The sequence below is a fragment of the Carlito syrichta genome, unplaced genomic scaffold, assembly GCF_000164805.1.
Source record: "Carlito syrichta isolate Samal-C Ts95f unplaced genomic scaffold, Tarsius_syrichta-2.0.1 Scaffold313377, whole genome shotgun sequence".
Lineage (NCBI taxonomy): Eukaryota > Metazoa > Chordata > Mammalia > Primates > Tarsiidae > Carlito > Carlito syrichta.
In genome coordinates, this window is record NW_007257473.1 from 118140 (window position 1) to 143279 (window position 25140).

The 25140-nt window shown below is 37.5% G+C and overlaps 1 pseudogene; it reads left to right on the forward strand.

Annotated features, from left to right (window-relative positions):
* Positions 1-4696: 4696 nt before the first annotated feature.
* LOC103272905 lies at positions 4697-5961 on the forward strand (annotated as a pseudogene).
* Positions 5962-25140: the final 19179 nt, after the last annotated feature.

A 25140-nucleotide genomic window follows, 5' to 3' on the forward strand; every position in this document is an offset into this window, starting at 1 on the left:
CCTCCTCAGTAGCCTTGCTCTTGCTTTAGATCAGGAACTACTGATGACTATCCCACATCATTATGTATCGTTCTAAAAGCAACCTTTTTCTAACTGTTTATAGAAGTCACACGCCAGTTTCTAAAATATTATACAAGGGAGAACCCCAAAAGTCTTAGAATTTATTTTTTTAAATTATGTATTTATTCTTACATGTTTAAACTTCAGTCACCTTCAAAATACTCTCTGTTTGATGAAATACACCTATCAAGACACTTTATCCACTGTTCAAAACAATTTTGAACTCATCGATTTTGATGCCTTTTAGTGCTTCTGCAGTTTTTTGTTTCACATCTTCCACGTCAGTCCTTTCCCTTTAAGAATGTTTTTCATCCAGGAAAGCAACAACAACAACAAAAAGAAAAAGTCACTTAGGGCAAGATCAGATGAATAGGGAGGGTGGGATACAGGGATCAGTCTATTTTGGTCAAAAACTGCTGAACTCTCAGTGCAGTGTGGGCAGGTGCACCCTAAATCACACATTATTAAATGGACAAATGCATTGAATCTCAAAAAAAAAAAATAATAATTCACTGAAGCCAAACACAGCCTCTCACAACAGCACTAACTGGTACACTGATGCAGATGGGTTCCTAGACACTTACCTAGCAGGGGAAGCCAGTATACAAGGGGCTGCCCTCCAAAAACTAATTCAGGTTTTTTATTTTCTTTTTTAACCCTCCCTCATAACTAAAGATAGAAATTAATCTCCATTTTCCCAGATAACTCTTGCAAAATTTCAGTGGCAATGATGGGCACAAAAGTTTGGCATTACAGTAGTACTTTATAGCTAGAAATATGTTTTGCTTTTTCATTAATTCTAAAGCTTTTCTGTTTGGACACTCCTTTAAAGTCTCAATCTATAATATCAAAAACCTTTCCAGAAGCCCTATGTCCTACAATAAAGCTTTTGCAAAAGCGCTTGCTATTCATTTATTCAACTATTTTGCTACTTAAGAAAAGCCCTATTCCTAAAAACAGATTCTGATTCCGTTTCTCTAAATCATTCGAATACTGTGAAAAATTGAAAGAAGCATTTCCTAAAGTTACAGGTGAAATATTCAAAACAACATAGTAAATTAGATATTAATAACACAATATTTAATGATATAAATCCATAAATCTGATTATTTTACTTTAGTTGAAGTGTAGGTAAGTGGTATACAAGCATGCAGGTTCTGATCTATGGCTATTTTTAACAAATCCATTAAATCTCACCACTGAATAAAGAATAATGACTGTATTTAAGAGCTTCTTTTACCTGAGGACATAGCTAATTAAAAATAAAGAGCACTCTTAATTGAGATCTCCACTTCCTAATATTTATTCCTTTTAATTACCTAATTCCACAGAGTATAGTGTGTCTAATCATGAGGAAAAAAAGATAAATCATCAGATCTTTCTTTTTTAAGTTTTGAATTTGAAATTTTCAAGCAACTATTTTTTTCTAGGATGAGTAAAAAACAAGTCGATGCATTTGAATTCTCTGTAATTCATCCTTCTCCAGTTTCAAGGCAGTAATCATATTTTTAATATTTCCTTGCTAAGAGACTTTTTTAGAGAAGGAAAACAAAACCTTCTTAAAGTTGGCTTTTTTCTTTTTTTTTTTTTAGAAATATGAGTGCAATGAAGAGATTATCTGTAGTGTGATAGAGAAAAAGTCAAATCTTCCAGAAAATTATGACCTTTGACATTATAAAGTAGGCTATTGCAAAGTGAACCAAAAGAAAAAGGAGGAAAAAAAAAACCACAATTACTCTTTCTCTAAGAAATTCCTGTGGAGTGTTTTCAGGGATTTTTCTTTTCCAGCTCTTCATATTTGCCAGCAATGATAAAAGCCAAGAGAATGGATTTAGAGGGTGAAGAAGGAGTCAGTCAGAGAATAGAGGAAGATGATGAGGCATCTGGCAGAGAAAGTAGCATTCACATTTCTATTTTGGGTTCCCTGTCATTGACAATGCTGAGCTACAAATATTTGATGCCAATATATTAGTAACATAATTTCTGACATTTTGTGAAGAGAAGTAAAAGTTATAAAACAAACAGTGATTGCCATCAACGTATTTTATATTATTGTTTCTTCATTTTATTTACCAGAAAGCAAAAGTTGAAATTTTTTCAAATATTCCAGGTAATTTCTTATTGTTTTCTATTTTCCCAGAGTTTCATAATTATACAGTAAATTTTATGATGTATACTATTAATTTTAAGTAATGAAACTCATTTCCTGTACTATTGTTAGTTATACAGTTGCTGAGAACAATTATTTACTGAATTCAAGATGCCTCAAAGACATCTTTTGTGTATTGAATGCAGGGACGAGGGAGTGAAGGTCTAGATGTTACCACATCCACATAGCATTAAATTATATGATTTTATTCATTTTACAGTGATTAGTTTGGATGGCAAACATTAATTTAACTTTCTCAAATGTCTACTTCTTCATCTATCAACACTATCCCAAAAAGTTTGTTCAGACTAAGTTAATATAGTGAAGACACTTGAGTTGGTTTCAGTGACAAAACAGGTTATGAATATATTTAATCCATACTGATTCATTAAGTGCCCACTATGAGGTAGGTGATTTGAGTGTATTCAAGGATATATATGGCATACTCCACACCCTAAATTTCTGATGCATATTCATGATTAAGTCAGTAGCAGAACTTGAGGCATGACCCAATAAAATTGTTACATACTAGCATTCTGTCCCTGGGAATGGTTTGTGAAATGTTCCTTATGTAGTTCCTGTCTGTGCCATGGGGAGCCTCTCTACCAGGAACCCAGTACTATTACAGCACTGGCTAACTAGCAATAGCAGCAGGACCTTCAGTATATGAAGATGCTATCTGGGGTACAGGTCATATAAGGCACCCTGGCTCCGATTCCACCATGTTCTTCTTCTCTGACCCATGGTGCTACCCTGTCAAGTCAGCAGTGACCTTGCTTTACTGCCTAGGGCAAAATTACTAATGGGTCATAGATATGCCACATAGAAAATAACAACCTTGCTTTCTGCTATAAAACAAAATGACTGACAGAATAATATTCTGCAGAAACTAGCTGGATAGGCGACCTGTTTGCTAGATTTGTGTGACAAAGAATGTCATTTGTACGATTTATTTAAGGCAAGCATTTCTACATCTTTAAAAGAATGGGCAATACAATAAAAGAAACATGTGTTATGCTAGCACTATGAGGATACCTTGACATTTCTTTTTTATGTCCTGACAAGTGTCTTAAAAGTTTCTCTCTTATACTTTCATAAATCAGTAGCTGTGTATATGGAATTATCATTCTGCCTCTGCAAAATCGAAGAAAATTTTATTTAGGTGATTAACTTCAATACTTTCAACATTTGCATATTTTAAATGTTAGTTTGAAAATTAGTCTATATTTTAAGAAATATCCTGGCTCCTCAGCCTGTCCCATACACGGATCATGCTCCCATGACCAGAGAATTTCCTCATCGGATGGGATGAAGTGATATGGATGATCACTGACAGTATCTTGGTATAGTCAGGAATGCTAAAAGGTCAAAAACGTTTAAGTCTGTTTGAATCCATGTGACTCACAGACAAATAATAGACTAAGTATCATAAAAAAGAAGAGCAATATGTAATCTCTAAATCCAGTTTTGGTAACACTAGATAAGTGATGCTCACGGGACAAGCAGAAATGTGTGTCTGAAAACTAATAACTGATGTGTGTAACTTTCGCATAGCATGAACAAGAAGGCTGAGGTTGGAAACAGTAGAAAAATTGACATCTAGGAGACAAGAAGAATAGAATCCCCCAAAAGGAATAAGCATAAGGGTTGAAGGAGGGCTAGTTGTTAGAGTTACTATTGTTAGTGGCATTGAACTAACAGCATTGTGCTAGTTTTGTAACATTTGAATTATTATCCAAGATAATTTTCCCTAAACATTAATTTAGAGATGTACCAAAGTTTATGGAATAATTGTTTTTAGAATATTAAATTCCGCCCATTGCTGACTTGAGTGGCTATAAAATGAAATATACCAATTAATATTTACAAAAGTAGACACTGTTTCCTCAAGATAAGTTTTCCAATACTGCCAGATAACTTATTCTTCAGCTTTCAAAAACAGTATCCTCAGGAGAGCCCCAGAACAAATATCAGAAATTTAAAATTAGATTTTATTTTAATTAAACAAGATTTTACTCACTTGGAATTAACTAACATAAAAAAATTTTTTAATTTCATTTTTAATCACTTGGAATTAACTAAAAAGAAGAAAGTTTATATCTATAAACGCTTCCATTTAGAAAAAGGATCTCAAACAACCTAAATGTACTCCTCAAGAAACCAGAGAAAGAATAAACTAAGCCCAAAGTTAGTAGAAGAAAAGAAAACATAAATATTAGAGCACAAATTAAGTAAATAGCGAATAGAGAACAATCCAAAAAACCCAACAAAACTAATACTTTTTAAAGATAAATAAAATTGACATAATTTTAGCTACATTAAGAAAAAAAGAGAAGACTCAAGAAAATAAAATCAGAAATAAAAAAGAAAACTGCGGGGGCGGGGTGTGTGCGGGACAAAGGGAAGCTGGGCCGAAGCTGCGGTCACCTTTTCTGCCCAGGGTGTCTTAGATTCATTCCTAAGGAACTGAGAACTTAATCTTCCAAGATGTCAAAAAGACCATCTCATGCCCCACCTCCCACTCCAGTTCCTGCAATTCAAATGCTCGGCACACCAGGGCATGTGGAATGCAATCCATACAATCTCGCTTATGACAACTGCAGGCTGGGAGGGAACCCAGGCACCAACAGCCGATCCCAGCTTCCTCTGGTATTATGATTCCAACCACCGCTCCCCCCCCCCGCCCGCCCCAAAGCCACCAGATAAGCCGCTGATGCCGTATATGCGGTACCTAGTGGAACCAAGTAAAGGTTTCCAACCCTGACCTAAAGATGTAGGAGATTGGCAAGATGGGGAGATCTCACTGATGAAGAGAATATTTAAGGGAGAATCAAGGAGAAAAGATAAAGTACAATGAATCTATGAAGGCCTATCATAATTCCCCCACATAACTTGCTTACATAAATGCAAAAAGTCATGCAGAAGCTGCTTTAGAGGAAGAAAGTCAACAGAGACAGTCTCACATGGAGAAAGGGGAGCCTTACATGAACATTCAGCGGCCACTGCACTCCAGTCTGGGCGACAGAGTGAGACTCCAACTCAAAAAAAAAAAAGAAAGAAAGGAAAAGAAATGACAGAGAGCCAGCTGAGTGGCAAAGATGGCACATCTACTCCTAAGGACAAGGAAAGTGGGCAGAAGGGAAACAACAACATGGTGGAGGAAGAGACCAGTGACAGAAACACTGGCTTAGAAGCAACAGTGGAGGAGCCACCAACAGATCCCATACCAGAAGATGAGAAAAAGGAATAAACATCACCTCATTTTATGTGTTCTAAATACTTTTTTAATTAAAAAATAAAAGTCTTTGGTTTCGATGGCATTATGTGGTTTGTGCATTAACTTTTTTTCTTGTCCATATCATACTACCAAAGGTATTTGGACATCATGTGTTGTGAAGATGGCTCTTTTCTTTGGATCTTGTTTTTGGCCCTCAACTGCTGAAAGCCTGGTAATTTAGATTGAGAAAACACCCACCTCTTTTAGAGAATTATCCTTTGATGCTGCAGAATCTACTCTTACAAATTCCTTCTTACAATTCATTTGGGAGCTTGCAAAAGTCATAGTTTTAAACCTTCCCGGTCCCTATCCACAGCTTCCTGAAAGTCTCCTCTCTTGTTTTCATCTACAAAGGATAGCTTCTTGAAAATGCCATCATGTATGAGTATGTATTTTTTCACTTACCCTTTTTTATTTTTAATCAGTGTCAGATACCAAGAGCTGTGTTAAGAAGTTGAGTATAGTCTACAACTAACTATACTTGGATCTTACTGATCCAGAAATAGAATAATTTCTAGCCTATGAAATAGTCACTAACACGAACACAGCACATATACAGCATCTACTATTTTCTTTTTGTTATAATTAATATTGAGTATGTTCTGGTAAATTCATCCTTGTACAGGAAAAAAAAAACAAAAAACACCTTTTACCAGGTTTTCCAAAGACAGAAGAGATCACAAAGCTAACAGAATTAAATATTCTTGTAATGGACTAGATAACTTCAAAATGACTAGCTCATTCCAGAAGAAAAACAGTTGGGAATGAAGTTCATCCACTTGAAATTGTTTTATAATAATTAAAATACTCAAAACCCTAAGACTCAGGATCCCATAGATCAAAGTCTACCTTTTTGATACACTCTTAGTAAGGTGGAGACTAGAAGCAAGATAGTTTGTGACACATATGCTTCCCAAAACTAGAATAGGTTTTTATTGAAAAGTGATATATCTGATGGTATGTGTTTCTTAAATCTCCAAATGAAATAAAAAGATTTTTTAAAGAAATAAAGGAAATAAAAAAGAAAACATTGCAACAGAAGCTTCAGAAATAAGGACTATAAGAAACCATTATGAACAAATATATGCTATTAAATTCAAGTAGAAATAGATACATTCCTATAAACATAGAGTCTACAAAAACTGAATCAAGAAAAAAAGGCCTGAACAGACCAATAACAAAAAAGACTATTGAATTCATAATTAAAAACCTTTAAAAAAAAATAAAAGTCCAGAATCAGATGACTTCACATCTGAAAATTAGCAAACATTCAAAGAGAAATTAATACCAACCCATCTTAAATTCTTGGAAAAGATAAAATAAAAAAGAACATTTCAAAACCAATTTTAGGAACTAGAATTACTCTGATACCAAAACCAGACACAGGCAATACTAAAAAGAAAGATAAAGGCCAATATCATGATAAACAGAGATGCAAAAATCTTCAGTAAACACTAACAAATCAAATTCAACAGCACATTAAAGGATCACACACCATGACCAAGTGGACTCCATCACTGGGATACAAGAATGGTTCAAAATATATGAATCAATCAAGTGATATACTACATTAACAAAAATTTTACTCCAATAAATGCAGAAAAAGCATTGGATAAAGTTTACTATCAGTTTATTAATGAGTAAAACCTTAACAAAATAGATACTGAATGAATTTAACTCAACCCAACAAAGACCATATATAAAAAATCTACAGCTAACATAATCAATGGAGAAAAACTGAAGATGTTGTTCTAAGATTCAGTTCTAGGCAAGTATCCCCACTCTTGCCACTACTGTTTAACATAGTACTGAAGTCCTAAGCAGAACAATTAGACAAAGAGAAAGACATTTAAATCAGAAAGAAAAAAGATGGTGGTAGAACCAATGGGAGTGTGCAAGTCTCTGTGTGAGTGTGTGTGAGGACAAGTGTGCATGCACGCGTGTAAGTGGGTATGAGAGTGTCTCTCTGAGCAGGGATAGGGAAACAGGCGGCCTGGGATCTCCTTGTAAAGTGACCACCACGACCGCTGGGACCCTGGTACTTCCCATGGTGCAGGCGCAAGCACCATTTTCTGAAACTAGGAAGGTCTTTCTCAGAAGGAAGCCACAGGGAGCAGTCACCACTTGGTACCTGGCCTTGTCACTGCCACCTTCAGTGCCAGGCTGGGCTGTACAGTCCCACCACCAGGACCCAGGAGCCAGAGACTGTGGTATCTGACAGGGAGGGAGCTAAATGTGCCTCATGTGTTGCTAGAACAAAAACTTAAGAGACTGAACAGTCCATGGCAAGTCAGGAACTGGGAGTTGTCAGGAGTGGTGAGAGGAAGCCAAGTTGGCACTGGCAGCAGAGGCTGTGGCAGGAACACAGCACAGGAACTGAAGGCTGAGACTCACCAGAGAAGGAGGTATGGGCATCCCACCATCGTTCTGAAGCCTGCACAGAGAAGTACTCCAGGGTACCCACTGCAGAGCTGCAGACTGGCACCTTAAGACCATGGAGTGAACTCTACATCTCCCTGGGGATGATCATCATGAACCCAAAGAGAGTCTCTCCAAGTGCACAGCTCTGAGGGAACATGGTGAGTATAGATTCCAGATGATCCATCCCTGCCCTGGACTAGCCATGGGGCAACAGGCATGCTCAAAAGAAGAGGATCTAGCCAAAGAAGGAATGTGGTGAATGCTGAACTCACTGTCATTGTGCAAGCCGTCAGTCCCACAAAGGAGGAAGACTGTGCAGGGCACAGCAGTGGGAGCTATGCTTAGGGGAGCTGGGAATAGTTCTCACACTGAGATAGTTCTCCTCTGGAATGAATCTGTCTGATACGCCCACTGCTAGCACCAAGTAAAGAGGCAGTTTGCATCTCTTTCACATAGCAGGGCAGAGAGTGGGAATCCAGCTGCCAATCAAAGAAGGCACTCTGAACATGGCACAGAAAAGGGCAGGGAGTGGGGATCCAGCTGCCAATTAAAGGAGGCACTTTGAACATGGCACAACCAGAAAGGATCCCCTTTCTGAGAACACCCTGAAACAAGCCTTTGATTATTCAAAGATTCAAAAATCTTTGAACACCTAGGCATAGACGGAACATTCCTTAAAACAGTAAGAGTCATCTATAATTAACCCACAGACAACATATTGCTCAATGAACGGAAGTTGGAAGCATTCCCCCCAAAACAAGAAAAAGACAAGGCAGCCCACTTTCACCCCTCCTGTTCAACATTGTACTGGAAGTCTTTGCTAGAGCAATTAGGCAAGAGAAGAAAATCAGGAGTATCCATGTAGGAAAAGAGGAAGTTAGGCTATCCCTCTTTGTGGGTGATATGATCCTATACCCTGAACCCAAGAGAGTTCATCAAAAACCTCCCTTGCACTGATAAATGACTTTGGTAAAGTTTCAGTGTACAATATTAACATGCAAAAGACAGTTATATTTCCATACACCAGCAATAAACAGGCATAGAACCAAGTAAAAAGTACAATCCAATTCACAATAGCCACATTAAAAAATGAAATACTTTGGCATCTACCTGACCAGAGATGTGAAAGATATATACAATGAGAACTATAAAAAAAAACTGCTCAAGGAAATCAAAGATGACACAAACAAATGGAAAAATATCCCTTGCTCATGGATTGAAAGAATCAGTATTGTCAAAATGTCCATCCTATCCATGACAATCTACAGAATCAGAGCAATACCCATCAAATTACCAACATCATTCTCAGACCTAAAAATGACAATACAAAAATTTATGTGGAAACAAAAAAGAGCACAAATAGCCAAAACAATCCTCAGCAAAAGGAGCAAAGAGGAAGATATCACACTTCCAGACTTTAAACTCCACTATAAGTCTACAGTAATCAAAACCGCCTGGTATTGGTACAAGAACAAGCATATAGACCAATGGGACAGGACAGAGATTCCAGAAACAAAAACTCAATCCTCAACCAACTCATCTTTGACAACCACTGGGGAGAGGAGGCCTTATTTAGCAAATGATGCTGGGAAAACTGACTGCCCACATGTAGAAGAATGAAACAGAAACCTACCTACCACCATATACAAAAATCAACTCTAAGGATAAAAGACCTAAATGCAAAATCTCAAACTGTAAGAATCCTAAAAGAAAACTCAGGAAACACTCTTATGCACACAAAGGCCTCCATCCAGGATCTACAAGGAATTCACAAGAGCTGAAAGGAGGAAAACAAACAGCCCTATTAAAAAATGGGCAAGGGACATGAATAGACACTTCTCAAAAGAAAATACATAAGTAGCCAACAGACACATGAAAAAATGTTCAACCTCACTAATCATAGAGAAATACAAATCAAAATCACATTAAGATACCACCTAACTCCCATAAGGATGGCCATAATTCATAAACCAAAAAACTACAGATAGTAGCATAGGTATGGAGAAAAGAGAATGCTTCCACAATGTTGATGGGAGTGCAAACTAGTCCAATTTCTATGAAAAATGTATGACTATTTCTAAAGGAACTAGAAATTGACTTTTCATATGATTCAATCTCCCTCCTGGGAATATACCTAGAGGAACAAAAATTGTTCTACAAAAAAGACACCGTCACACACATGTTTATTGCCCCACTATTCACAATAGCAAAAACATGGAACCAATCCTACAGACCATCTAAAAGAAAATGTGGTACATATACATGATGGAGTATTATGTAGTCATAAAGAAGGACAAAATCATGGACTTTACAACAAATTGGATGGGGTTAGAGACAAAGAACTCAGATGAGCTGAAAGGAGAAAAACAAACAAGCCTATTTTTAACATGGGCAAGGGACATGAATAGACACTTCTTTAAAGAAAATATATAAGTAGCCAACAGACACATACTTAGTGATCATACTTAATGATCTATCACAGAAACAAAGAACCAAATACCACATGTTTTCGCTCATAATTGGGACATCAATCACAATATCACAAGGGAAGGATCAGCAATCATGGAATACTGCCAGGGTAAGTGGGTCACATAACAACACAAAGCATACGTGGTCCTAAAACAGGGGAACTGAGAACCAATTGGAGGCCCAAACTTCACCTACACATAGATTACTTGTGTACCTAATCCTGACTTGTATCCCACATCTCTATAATAAAATAAAGTTAAAAAAATTAAAAATCAGAGAGGAAGAAGTAAATCATTATAGTTTGTAGTTAACATCATAACTTGTAGAAAATCCTAATTTTAAAAAATTGTTAGAACTAATAACAAGTTCAATAAATTTTCAGGATACAAAATCAACATACAAAAATCAGCAGCAATTCTATACATTGACATCAAGTTACAGAAATCAACAAAATAATTCCATTAACTATAGCAACAAAAATAATAAAAATACTTCAGAATAAGCTTACCCAAAAAGGTGAAAGACTGATACACTAAAAAGTATAAAATATTGATGAAGAAAAGTAAAGACACAGATAAATAGAAAGACATCTAGTGTTCAACAATTAGAATTAATATTGTCCAAATGTCAATGCGCTCCCTATCAACATCCAAGTGTCATTCTCTAAAACTCACAAAAAAAAATCTTAAGAGACCCTGAATGTTTAAAGCAATTCTGAGTAAGAAAGACAAAGTTGACAATATCAAGTTTTTACTTCAAAGTATATTACAGAAGTACAGTAATTGAAACAGTGTTATAATGGCATAAAACAGACATATAAACCAATGTGACAGAATAGAGAGCCAAGAAACAAATCTATACATTCATAATCAATTGCTCTTCAGCAAGGGTACCAAGAATACACAATGGGAAAAAGTCTCTTCAATAAACAAAATTAGCAGTGTTTTGTTGTAGCTGTACCGCAAGTAAGGAGTCACCAGCACCCTGAGAGTTAAATATTGAGTCCTTTATTGTTGGCAGTCGAGAGGAAGCTCATGCCAGAAAGAAACTCTTAACCTTGAAAGGAACAAGCAAGGGGTTTATAAAGGCCAAAACCACAATTTCATCAGAGTCAGGTGGGGTACATACAGGAAATTTCAGTTACAGAACAGTTAGCAGAACAGTAACAAGTACAGAAGAGTTTATCTCAAGCAGTTACAAAACAGTTTATATGGGCTTCCCGCCAAGCAGGATGTTGCTTACTTTTTACTGGAAGGTTGGAGCAGTCACATGGAGGAGGGGTGAGAGGGGGAGCTAGGAGGCAAAATGGGGGATTCACTATAATTGGAGTCACCACGGTTGCTTTGTTAACAGGCATTTCAGTTTCAAATAGCAAAATTAGAAGGAACCTATAGGAGAAAATATTTGCAAGCCACACATCTGATGAGAGGTTAATATCCAAAATATATAAGGAATTCACACAACTCAATAGAAGGAAAACAAATAATCCAATTTTAAAACAGACAAAGAATCTGCATAGGCATCTCTCTAAAAATGACATACAAATGGCCAACAAGTATATAAAAAGGTGCTCAATATCACTAATCATCAGAGAAATGTATGACAAAACTGCAATAAAATACCACCTCACATCTGTTAGGATAGCTATTATTAAAAAGAAAAAAAGATAACTGTTACAAGAATGTGGAGAAAAGGAAACCTTGTACACTGCTGGTGCGAATGTAAATTAGTATAGTCATTATACAGTATAGAGGTGTCTCAAAAAATTAAAAATAGAACTACATTATGATTCTGAAATCCCACCTCTGGTTATATATCTAAGGGAAATGAAATCAGTATCTTGAAGAGATAACTGCATACCGTGTTCACTGCAGCATTATTCATAATAACCAAAATGTGGAATCAACCCAAGTGTCCATCCATGGGGGAATGGATAAAGAAATTGTGGCATATGTACACAATGGAATCCTATTCCATCTTTAAAAAGAAGGAAATCTTGACATATATGACAGTAAATCTGGAGAATATTGTGCTAACTGAAATAAACCAGTCAGAGAAAAAGAAATACTGTGTGATTTCCTATGTGAATCTAAAACAATCACACTTATAGAAGCAGAGAGTAGAATGGTGGTTACCAGGTACCAGTGGTAGAAGGGAAAAATGAGGAAATGTTGGTCAAGGGGTCTGAAGTGTCAGTTATGCAACTTGAATAGTTTCTGGAGACCTCACATACAACAATGGAAATATAGTTAACAATGCTGTATTGTATACTTGAAATTTGCTAAGAGAGTACACCTTAAGTGTTCTCATTACATACATAACAGGAAAAAAAATCAGTAATTAAGAATTTGTTTTAAAGACAAAGTGCTTTGTTAAAAACTGGCTTATAATACTAGCTATTGTATTCATTATTACATTCCAATAATGACCTAGTCATTTGGTCCAAATGACTGTCTTTTGCCTTTGTTTATTAAGAAAGGTATTTCCGTTTCCCGCAAGAAGGCAATGGAACAGGTTGGATGGTGAGAGTTTCCACAAAAGCAAGTGTCCATAAAGACTCTGCATGAGTGGGCATGTGCTGGTGGGTGAGTAAAAGTCCATCTGAGGGGAGACTTGGGTTCATGCACCTGGGACTTTCCTCCGAAGATCACTGAAACCTTCTATCACCCTGAGATTAGAGTACCAAGCACACAGAATCATCTGCTGCTTTTGGGATGCTCCTGAGAAAAGCCTGCCAAATTCAGCTGATCCTCATCACCTGGAACCTGGCCCACACCATCACATGTGACAGCAAAGTGGCTGGAGCCTGTGAACCATGGAGAGAGCAGTCAGGGAGAGCTGGAGAGGAGCCCCAACACTGGTGAGGGGTGAGAAAATGCTGACCAGAGCCATTTTCTCTGTTCCAGGACCAGGCAGAGACATGCATTGTCCCACTCAGCCTCCAACCTGGGACCTACAGGTAATCTCATCAAATGGAGAGACAGACATCCCTCCCCCATATTGAATCAGACACACACACCTCAGATCTGTGTGGGAGACTTGACAGACAGCAAGCTGGATGAGTCCAGATCTGATCCACCCTCCTCCCAGAGTAGGCCTGTGGCATCTGACCACACTGAGAACAATCCTATCAGCCTGCGCTGAGAGCAGAGGAGGGGCTAGAGATCAGAGCTGAAAGAAAGTTGGACTTACAGGAACCACCTCAGAGCCAGTTTTGTTTTTTGTTGGTCTGTTTATTTTGCTTGCTTTTAGTTGGCTTGTTTTTTTTTTCTTTTTTTCTCTTTCTGTTTTTGATTACATTTTCATACTTGCCTTATTTCTGTTATTTTATTGCTTTTTTAAGACTTTCTGTTTGCATATGGATATTTTTGAGGGAAAGTACATCATTAGGGAGTCTCTGTCAGTTTGTGTGTTTGTATGATTCTCTGTATGTTTTAGTTTTTTTTTTTTCTGTGTTTGTGTCTCTTTTCATTTGTTAGTTGATATGCCTGTCTGTTTCTTTTCTTATTCTCTCACTTTCCTCTCATTCCTACCCCTTCCTTTTTCTAATACTTTCTTTTTTCTTACCCCATTTTGCTTTCAGAGTACAAACCTATACCCCACTGCATGAACAGATTGTAAGGGAAGTGGGTTCCAGGGGACCCACACACCTGTCAATAGAATACTGGGATCTGCAGATACTTTCTGAATCAGAACTTCCACCTCAATTAATTTCAAAACTGCAAAAAGTACAGCCCCCCAACCACAATCCAGCTTCAGAAATGAACAAAGCTAGAGGATCCACATAAGGAAAAATTGGAGATTGAGCAAACAGAAGTAAAAGCTACACCCCATTCCTGAACAACAGAATTAAACAAGAGGTAAAAAAGAAAAAAAGGAGAAAAAACTACACAAATGAAGAAAAATCAAAATAAGAATATGGGTTCCATACAGACCCCTGGAAAGTCAGCCACTGAGAATACAGACTTCAGAATACAAACAATGAAGAGCTCCAAGAATGATGTCTCAAACCACAAACCCAGATATCAAGACATAAATAGAATCAAGGAGAGACAAAAGGAGTTGATAACTGAGATAACAGCAATAAAGATTACAGTGAATGAAACAAATCACAAACTGATAAACTGGAAAGCAGAATTGGCCAAGCAGAATAAAGAATTTGAGCTTGAGAACCAAAATATGGAACTAACCCAAACTGTCAAAAACATAGAAAATAAGCTTAAAAAGACAGAGAAAAACCTTCAAGAAAACTTTCAAGGGGCTGAACCTAAGATTAATCGGAATTCCTGAGGCAGAAAGAGAGGCAGAGACCACTCTGGGACAAACATTCCATGAAATTATCCAAGAAAACTTCCCTCATCAGTGATGTGACCATTCAAATACAAGAGATTCAGAGAACCCCTGCAGGATGACAAATAAGTAGAGCAACTCATAGACACATAGTAATTTACCTACACAAAGTAGGAATAAAAGAAAAAAATCCTAAAGTCAGCAAAAGCAGATTTATCTACAGAAACACTTCAGGATAGGAGAGCTTGGAGTCCAATCTTCAAGTTCTCAAAGGTAAACAATTTCAACCAAGAATTACCAGCCCAGTTAAGCTAAGCTTCATCAGTGATGGGAAATTAAAATCTTTCCCAGACATTCAATCCCTAAGGGCTTATGCTGCCTCCAGACCAGCTCTATAAGAAACATTTAAGAAAGTATTAAACACAGAAGAAAGGAAAAAAAGAATGACAATGCCCTTCACAAAAATGCAAGAAAAAGAGAAAAAACACACATAAGTCAACCCAAAAATCAAAAGAAAGACAACAAACAAACAGCAACAGCAACAAACTTTAAGAAATTCATTACAGGGATAAACTCTCACATTTCAATAATTAGCCTTAATGTGAATGGACTCAATGCACCACTGAAAAGACATAGAATGGCAAAATGGATAAAATATCATGAGGCAACAATATATTGTCTCCAAAAGATTTATCTCACCAGAAAGGACACTCACAGACTCAAAGTAAGAGGATGGGAAACAAAATTTCAGGTGAATGAAACACAAAAGAAAGCAGGAGTCTCAATCTTAATATCAGACAAAATGCCCTTTAAGCTATCAAAAATTTAAAAAGATACAGAAGGTCACTATGTAATGATAAAAGGTTCAATCCATCAACAAGAAATATCCTTCCTAAATATATATGCACCCAACATAGAAGCACCAACTTTCATAAAGTGACTTACAGGTAAACTTAAAAAAGACATTGACTCTGACACTATCCTGTCTGGGGACTTAAATACCCTACTTACAACCCTAGACAGATCATCAAGACAAAAAAAAAAAAAAAAAATCAACAAAGAGATCCAGAAACTCAACATAACACTTGACCAAATAGACTTAATTGATACCTACAGAACACTCCACAAAGAACCACAGAAAATACAATCTACTCATCACCACATGGAACATACTTTAAGATCGACCACATCCTCAGCCATAAATCAAGCATAAACAAATTTCATAAGATTGAAATCCTGCCAGGCACCTTCTCAGAACACAGTGGAATAAAAATAAATATCAAAACCAACAAAGTTCCCCCAAAACTAACAAAGACATGAACACTAAACAGCATGATGCTAAGCAACTTCTTGATCAGCATGGAAATCAAAAATCAAAAAGATTTAAAGATACCTGGAAACAATGGAAAACCAAGAAACACCTTACCAAAACCTCTGGGATGCCATGAAAACAGTATTAAGAGGGAAATACATATCTCTATGAACACACTGAAAAAAATAGAAAGACTACAGTTAAAAGTCTAACAAATCATCTAAGGGAGCTAGAAAAGCAATATCACCAAAACCCTAACTTCAGCAGAAGAAACCAGATCACCAAAATAAAAGCCCAAATTCAGGACATAGAAGATAAAAAGATAATACAAAAAAACCAACAAAACAAAAAGCTGGTTCTTTTAAAGAATAAACAAGATTGATGATCCCCTAGCTAGACTGACCAAGAAAAAGAAAGAAGAAACCCAAATTAACACAATCAGAAATGCAAAAGATTAAGTCACAACTGGCCCCGAAGAAATACAAAAGACTATCAAAGACTACTATGTACAATAATATGGAAACAAACTTGAAAACCTAAAGGAAATGGAGGACTTTCTGACATCGTAGAACCTCCCCAAGTTGAAACAGGAAAAATCTGAGATCCTAAATAGACCAATAACAATCCAGGAAATTGACCAAGTCATAAAAAAATACCCATGAAAAATCCTTGGACCAGATGGCTTTCCAGCAGAATTCTACAAGGAGGAATTAATACCAATTCTATTGGAAGTATTCCAGGCAATTGAGAAAGATGGAAATGTGCCCAAATAATTTTATAAAGCTAGCATCACATTGATACCAAAACCAGTTAAAGATTCAACAAAGAAAGAGAACTACAGGCAATATCCTTGATAAACATAGATGCTAAAATTTTCAACAAGATCCTAGCAAGCTAGACTCAACAACACATCTCAAAAATCATCCACCACAACCAAGTAGGCTTCATGACTGGGAGGCAGGGCTGGTTCAATATTTGTAAGACCATAAATGGAATTAAATACATCAACAGATGTGAAAACAAAAACTACATGATTATATTATTAGATGTAGAAAAAGCTTTTGATAAAATCCAGCATCCCTTCTTGATAAAAACCCTCGAACATCAAGGCATAGATGGAACATACCTCAAAATAGTAAGAGTCATCTATGAGAAACCAACAGCCAGCATACTGCTACACAGACCTTTCCCCTGAAATCTGGAACAACACAAGGATGCCCACTATCACCCCTCCTTTTCAACATAGTTTTGGAAGTCCTAGCTAGAGCAATAAGACAAGAGAAGGAGATCAGGAGTATCCAAATAGGAAAAGAGGAAATCAAGTTATCCCTCTTTGTAGTTGACATGATGCTATACCTCGAAAACCTAAGAGAATCTGTCAAAAACCTCCTTTCACTGATAAAGGATTTTGACAAAGTCTCAGGGTATAAAATCAATGTGCAAAAGATAGTCTCATTTCTATACACCAACATTAAACAAGCAGAAACACAAATAAAAAAGCACAATCCCATTTACAATAGCCAGAAAAAAATATATATATATCCTGGCATCTTTCTAACCAGAGACATAAAAGAACTTTACAATAAAACTACAAAATGCTGCTCAGAGAAATCAAAGATGACACAAACAAATGGAAAAATATTCCATGCTCATGAATTGGAAGAATCAACATTGTTAAGATGCCCACCCTACCTAAGGCAATTTACAGATTTAACACAGTACGCATTAAATTGCCTGCAGCATTCTTCTCAGACCTGGAAATGACAATACAGGAATTCATATGGAAACTTAAATGACCACGAATAGCCAAAACAATCCTCAGCAAAAAAGACAAAGCAGGAGGTATCACACTCCCAGACTTAAACTTCATTATAAAGTTGCAATAATCAAAAAGCCTGGTATTGGTATGAGAATAGGCATATAGACCAATGAAAAAGGATTGAGGTTCCAGAAGCAAAACCTCAATTTCTCAACCAAACCTCTTCAACAAAACCTCCACCATCAATCACTGGGGAGAGGAGCGTCTATTTAGTAAATGGTGCTGGGAAAACTAACTGACCACATGCAGAAGATTAAAACAAGACCCCTATCTATCCCCGTACACAAAAATCAGCTCTAAATGGATCACAGACCTAAATGTAAAACCTTAAACTAAGGGAACCTTAGAAAGTGCAAGAGACATCCTTATGGAAATTGGAACTGGCAGCCAATTCCTGTTCAAAAACCAAAACCCAAGCGCCCATGCCATAAATGATAAGACAGGCAAGTGGGACAAATCATCAAACTGACAAGTTTTTGCAAGGCCAAAGACACCATCAAGAGAGTGGGGAGACAGCCCACAGATTGGGAAAAAATATTTTCCAACTGTATGTTGACAAAGGCTTAACATCTAGGATCTACAAAGAACTCAAACATGCTAAAAGAAAAAACAAACAGTCCATTACAAAGCGAGCAAAAGATATGAATAGACATTTCACAAAAGAAGATATAGAAGCAGACAACAGATACAGGAAAAAATGCTCAGTCTCACTAGTCATCAAAGAAATGCAAATTAAAACTACACTGAGATCCACCTGATTCCAGTCAGGATGATCATCATCAATAACTCAAAAAAATAACAGATACTGGAGAGGATGTGGCGAAAAGGGAACACTTCTACATTGTTGGTGGGAGTGTAAACTAGTACAGCCTCTGTGGAAAACAGTGTGGAGATTCCTGAAAGTTCTAAAAATTGACCTTCCATATGACCCCACAATACCCCTACTGGGAATATACCCGGAAGAACTCAAATCACTCTGTAAAAAAGATGCCTGCACATGTATGTTTATTGCAACATTGTTCACAATAGCAAAAACATGGAACCAACCATGCTGCCCATCAAAAGAGGACTAGGTAAAAAAAAATGTGGTACATATGCATGATGGAATATTACGCAGCCATAAAGAAGACCAAATCTTGAACTTCACAGCAACCTGGGTGGACTTAGAGTCTATAATACTGAGTGATCTTTCAGAGAAGCAAAGAACTGAGTATCACATGTTGTCACTTAGCGGACCTCGAACAACTATCATAATTCTATAACAAAAGGATAGGCGGTAGTGGGAAACGGTGGGGGTGTGAGAGGGTGAGAGGAGGAGGCGGGGTTAGCAGTAGTGGGAATCTGCCTGGGGCGGGGGGCCCACCTCATCAACAAGGGTCCCTGCATAATGAACAATTGTATACCTAAACCTGAATTGTACCCCACATCTTTAAAATAAAAAAATTAAAAGTTAAAAAAAAGAAAGGGGTTTCCATTTTTCCTAACTCAGAAAGACCCTAGAATGACACTGCCACTGCAAAGTTAGTCGTTGCTGGGACTGCAGATGTTGCTCTCCTGATCAATATTGTACTTCAGGTCCAGATGCCTGGCAGTTTTGTGACTAGAGAAATTATGAGGCAATAGAAGCATGCCAGGAATGTACTAGCATGAAGAAAGAGAAAGAAAGACTGTGAGGTTGTTTTGGGGAGATTCTTTAGGTTTATTAGCTCTCATCATAGTATCTTAGCAGCATAATGAACTGCTTTTGTTAGTTTAACGTTAAAGCTTCTGATATCCAGGTTTTTATGAATTCAGTGATAATTTTAGTAGATTGGTTCCCTTTTTTTGTCAGTCTTTTACCTTAAGGCTGCTTATCAGCAATGGAAAAATAATGATTACTTTCTTCAAAGTGCCTTACTGTAACTTACCCACAGATTTTTGATTAACAAAGCCATGTAGAGCACATAACTCTTAAGGGACATATGAGCTAATATTTATCCCACATAAATAAATCACAGAACTTGCTTTTTGGACCAATTCCTGATTACTTTTGTGCCATAAAATGACAGTATTTTGTTTTCAATCAAATAAATTTAAGCTTGTGCTTGTAAGTATAAACATAAAGTATTCTGTTTCTAGGTATTTCCATTATTGTGGAAATAAAAGAAGGAATAAAACTTTTTTATTCCTTCTTTGAGAAAAAATATAAGAGTATGTATGTATATGTATGAACAAAAGTTAGGAGTTATACTATTTAATCATTACATGGCAAATTTACTTTAAAAACTTTGGCATAAATTCTAAAATGCACTGAGTTTGTTTTTTATACAAAGTGAAAAAAACTTGGCAACGAGTCAAAAGACTTTTTTCATTCCCAAGACTGACTAAATTCTTCCTTTTGGAGCTGATTATTCTTGGCATCATGTAGAGTGGAAACAGAGTATTACTGTCTATTCTAAATTTCCAGACAAATCACAAATGTCCCAAATTGGCACGTAGGGCAAAGTCTTCAAACCATATTTTCCACTCTGAAATTCATCAATTTCTGGGCATCTTTTCTCTAAAGTACACAGAAGTAGTAGAAGAAGCTTTAAAAAGTATCATCAAACTTGAAGAACTCATACCGAAGCAAAATTTTAGATATTTTACTGTTTGTAAGTCAATTTTTTCCCTAAAAATCATCAATTTTCATCTGTGAATCAAGAAGTTTTTAACTTTAATTCAATCTTTATCTAAATAAAATATTCAAAAAATTAGAAATGTTAAATACTTCTGAAAGCTTAACACAAACAAGATTTCTGCTAATGCCCACCTCTTCACCCTATTCCCATACAAAACATCATCCTACTGACCATGGTTAACCATTTTCATATTGGATATTTATTTCTTCTTTTTTTTTTACTTCTCTATTACTATATAATATATTTGTTGTCACATCTTTTTTCCATCAGTTTTAGCTACTGCTGACTGACTTCCCATTGCATCAAGTGAAGGTATTATTAATAGGTCTCTTACAATCTATCATGCCCTCCATTCATCTACCTACTACAATAAACTTTTTGCCAAATCTCTATTTTTCCATATATTGTATTACCACCAAGAAGTATGTTACAGTTATGTTTATTTTCCTGTCATCTTTTGTGGTAGTGTTTTTTTCTGGCAACTTTTTTTAAAATTTGCATGTTACTTTTTTTTTTTTTTGTAGAGACAAGGTCTCATTATGTTGCTCAGGTTAGTCTCAAACTCCTGTACTCAAGTAATCCTCCCACCTTGACTTCCCAAAGTACTGGGATTACAAATGTGAGCCATAGTGCCTTGCCCGCATGTTAACTATTTTTGAATCACTGGCTGTTTTTTTCTGAAACAGGACTATTTTCCCCTAAAAAGCCTAAAAGTTCCTGTTGGGAAAATATAATTAAAATTAAGTCTTCTCCCCCATCCAGAAAACTCTTACACAAAAGTAGAATAGAAAGAAAATAACAATATGTGCATCATTGAATAAGCACTGAAATGAGAATGTGATGTGCATTATAGCCTAATCCACTAAAGAGCTTGCAAGAACAGAATCATCACACTTTTATAGAGCCAAACAGATGCAACTCATTGCACACATGTTCTCAAAATAAACAATAAGTAGTCCTCAAGTAAGAGGATCTACCTGTCTCATTTGTCACTTGTAGAATTAAGATTTGTCATCCTATGTTTACGTGGTAACTAAATTGGTTACATCCAAAAGACCTTTATAACAGAGGGTAACATGAGACCAAGGCACCTTACCTATATTAGGATCCTACCCTCACATAGAAACTGAGAGACTGGGGCTTTATCTTCCTTGATGATTACATCTCAAGAGATGCTTCCCAAGTCTTTGAGAGAAGACATTCCTGGACCTTTAAGTAGGCAAGAGGCTTATTTAGCTTTTGAAAAGTTTAAGGAATACTTCAAAGACTTAGAAAGAAATTATAGGCTAGATTCAGTGGCTCAGTCTGTAATCCCAGCACTTTGGGAGGCCGAGGTGAGTGGATTGTCTGAGCTCGCAGGTTCGAGGCCAGCCTGGGCAACTTGGCGAGACTGTGTCTCTACAATATATAAACAAACAAACAAATAAGCCGGGCATGGTAGTGCGCGCCTATAGTTCTGGCTACTTGGAAGGCTGAGGTTGAAGGATCACCGGAGCCCAGCAGGTCGACGCTGGGTGGTGGTGAGCATGCCACTGCACTCCAGCCTGGACGACGGAGTGAGACTCCCACTAAAAAAAAAAAGGAAAGAAATTATAATTACAGGCTTTCCAAAATAAGTACTCCAAGATAAGGAAAGGGGAGAAGTCTCTTCTTTTATTTTCAACAGGGAGAATTAAACCTTCTATGTCTAATTTGTATTTCCCCTTTCATAACCCAGTGTTCTGTAACAAACCCACAAGAACCCTATGGGATATTTATTTATTTATTCATTTGTTACTTGATGTCGGTTCAACTCTGTTAAAACTGTTAGCTTGAGGGGGGGCGCGGCAAGATGGGGACCAGGCAACCCGGCGTCTGAAGCCCTCTGCAAGGGAGATCTGCAGTGGGTCTCTGACTCTCGCCCTGGGGGGCTGGGGACCCCAGCATTGCAGCCTGCTCTTCAGACAGAGCTCGGCCATCGCCACCGCTGGAACATCGCAATGACTGGACAGTTTTACTGCATTGCACTGTCCCGCCACCGCCTCAGGCCCTCCCCCCACCAGCACTCCCGTCGCTGCTGCCACCGCCGCGGCCTCTGGGATGGGTAGCTCATCACAACCCGGCCCGAGGAGATCCACACCAAACCGCTTCAGGGAAGATCTGCTGGGATCACTGCCACCGCTCCTGCGTCCGAGACTGTCCTGCCTGCCCGGCCTGGGGATCCTGTTGCCTGCTCGGAGGCAGGCAGCCATCTTGTTCCTGTCCGGACACACGCCCTCTGGGGCAAGCAGATGAGATAGCACCACCTGCTGGTGATTCAAGGTAACAACACCGAAACGGGAGAAACAAGCTTGATAAAGACATAGACCAAACTTCTGAACTGAGGTTAATCTGAACTGTCCTTCACAGCAGATCAGGGGAACTGACCCTAACTGCAAACTAATTTGCCAGCTTGAAAAGAAAACTAGAAATTAGACCTGAAAGGACATTGGACTTAAACGAAATGTCTCAGAGTGTGCTTCATTGATTCTATTAGTTTAATGACTTAATTCTATTCCTACTGTATTGTTCCCTTTTTTCTCTTTTCCTTTTCCTTTTCTTCTCTTTTCTTCTGGCTGTAAACCATGTCTTTGTATAGAGGAACAGCACACTAATAAGGTGGTTGGATAGCTGGTATGTTAGCATCACTATATGTTTTATTTTTGTTTGTATGAGAGTTGGTTCGACTGTAGCTGTGGTCTATTGTTTTTATCTGTTTCAGTATAGGCCTCTCTCTCTATTTGTTGGCACACTTGTTTGTTTCCCCCCTTACTACTCTATCTCTCCACTCCCCTCTTCAACCCACTATCTGCTCCATTCTCTCCCCTCTACTAACCATATTTTATTTCAGGGAGTAAACCTACAGCCCCACTGCATGGACAGATTCCAGGGCAGTGGGAAGTGGGTTCCACGTTATCCACACACCTGTCAGCGAATACCAGGACCTGCAGACAGATTTTGAATCACAGCTCTCCCCTTAAGTACATCTCAAAACTGCTAAAAGGACCACCTCCAACCTACAGTGCAACTTCAGAATTGAACAAAGTAAGAGGACATGCATAAAGAATAGGAGATTGAACAAACAGAAGTAAAACCAATCCCTTTACCCCTGAATAACAGAATTAAAGAAGACGGTGACGTGGAGGGAAGGAAAAAGTAGGGAGGGGGAAAAACAGCACAAATGAAGAAAAACCAAAAGAAGAATATAGGTCTTACACAGACCCCTGGAAGATCAGACAATGAGAAAACAGATTCTGGAACACAGACAATGAAGAGTCCCTAGAATGACTGGCTACATGCAACAAACCCAGGCATCAAGACATTAATGGAGAGAATTAAAAAAATTGAGGAGAGACAAGAGGAAAATAGGAAGGAGCTGTTGTCAGAAATGACAGCAGTAAAGAATACTGTGATGGAAATGAACAACAGACTAATAAGCATGGAAAGCAGAATCAGCCAAGCCGAAGAAAGAATCTCAGAGCTTGAAGACCAAAACACAGAACTAACCCAAACTGTCAAAAGCATAGAAAAGAAGCTCAAAAAGACAGAACAAAACCTGCAAGAGATGAATGATCACTTCAAGAGACCAAACCTAAGAATAATTGGGCTTCCTGAGGCAGAAAGAGAAACCGAAGCCACACTGGAACAAACATTTCATGAAATCATTCAAGAAAACTTCCCTCATCTCATTAAGGATGAAAAAATTCAAACACAAGAGATTCAGAGAACCCCTGCAAGACAACAAACGAGAAGACCAACTCCCAGACACATAATAATTCGCCTAAACAAAGTAACTATGAAAGGAAAAATCCTAAAGGCAGCAAGAGAAAAAGGCCAGACTACCTACCAGGGAAAATCAATTAGAATAGCAGCAGATTTATCAACAGAAACCCTTCAGGCCAGGAGAGCCTGGAGCCCTATCTTCAAAGTTCTAAAAGAGAAACAATTTCAACCAAGAATAACCTACCCAGCCAAACTAAGCTTCATTAATGAGGGAGAATTGAAATCTTTTCCAGACATCCAATCCCTAAGAACCTACGCCGCCACCAGACCATCTCTACAAGAAACACTTAAGAAAGTACTGAACACAGAAGAAAAAGAACAGCATTCTTCACAAGAGTACAGGCAAAAGATTAAAAACACACATGAACCAACTCCAAAACCCAAAGAAAGACAACAAATAAACAGGAACAACTCTGTAAGAACCTTATGACAGGGATCAACTCTTGCATTTCAATTATTAGCCTAAATGTGAACGGACTAAATGCACCACTGAAAAGACATAGATTGGCAAAATGGATAAAATATCATCAGGCAACAATCTATTGCCTTCAAGAGACTCACCTCACTAGAAAGGACACCCACAGACTCAAAGTAAGAGGATGGGAAACAAACTTCCAGGTGAACGGAATACAAAAGAAAGGAGGAGTAGCCATCTTAATTTCAGACAAAATACCCTTCAAACTATTAAAAATCAAAAAAGATACAGAAGGCCACTACATAATAATAAAAGGCTCAATCCATCAACAAGAAATATCTATCCTAAACATATATGCACCCAACAGAGGTGCGCCAACTTTCATAAAGCAACTTCTTGGAAAACTAAAGAAAGATATTGACTCTAACACTATCATAACTGGGGACTTTAATACCCCACTCACAACC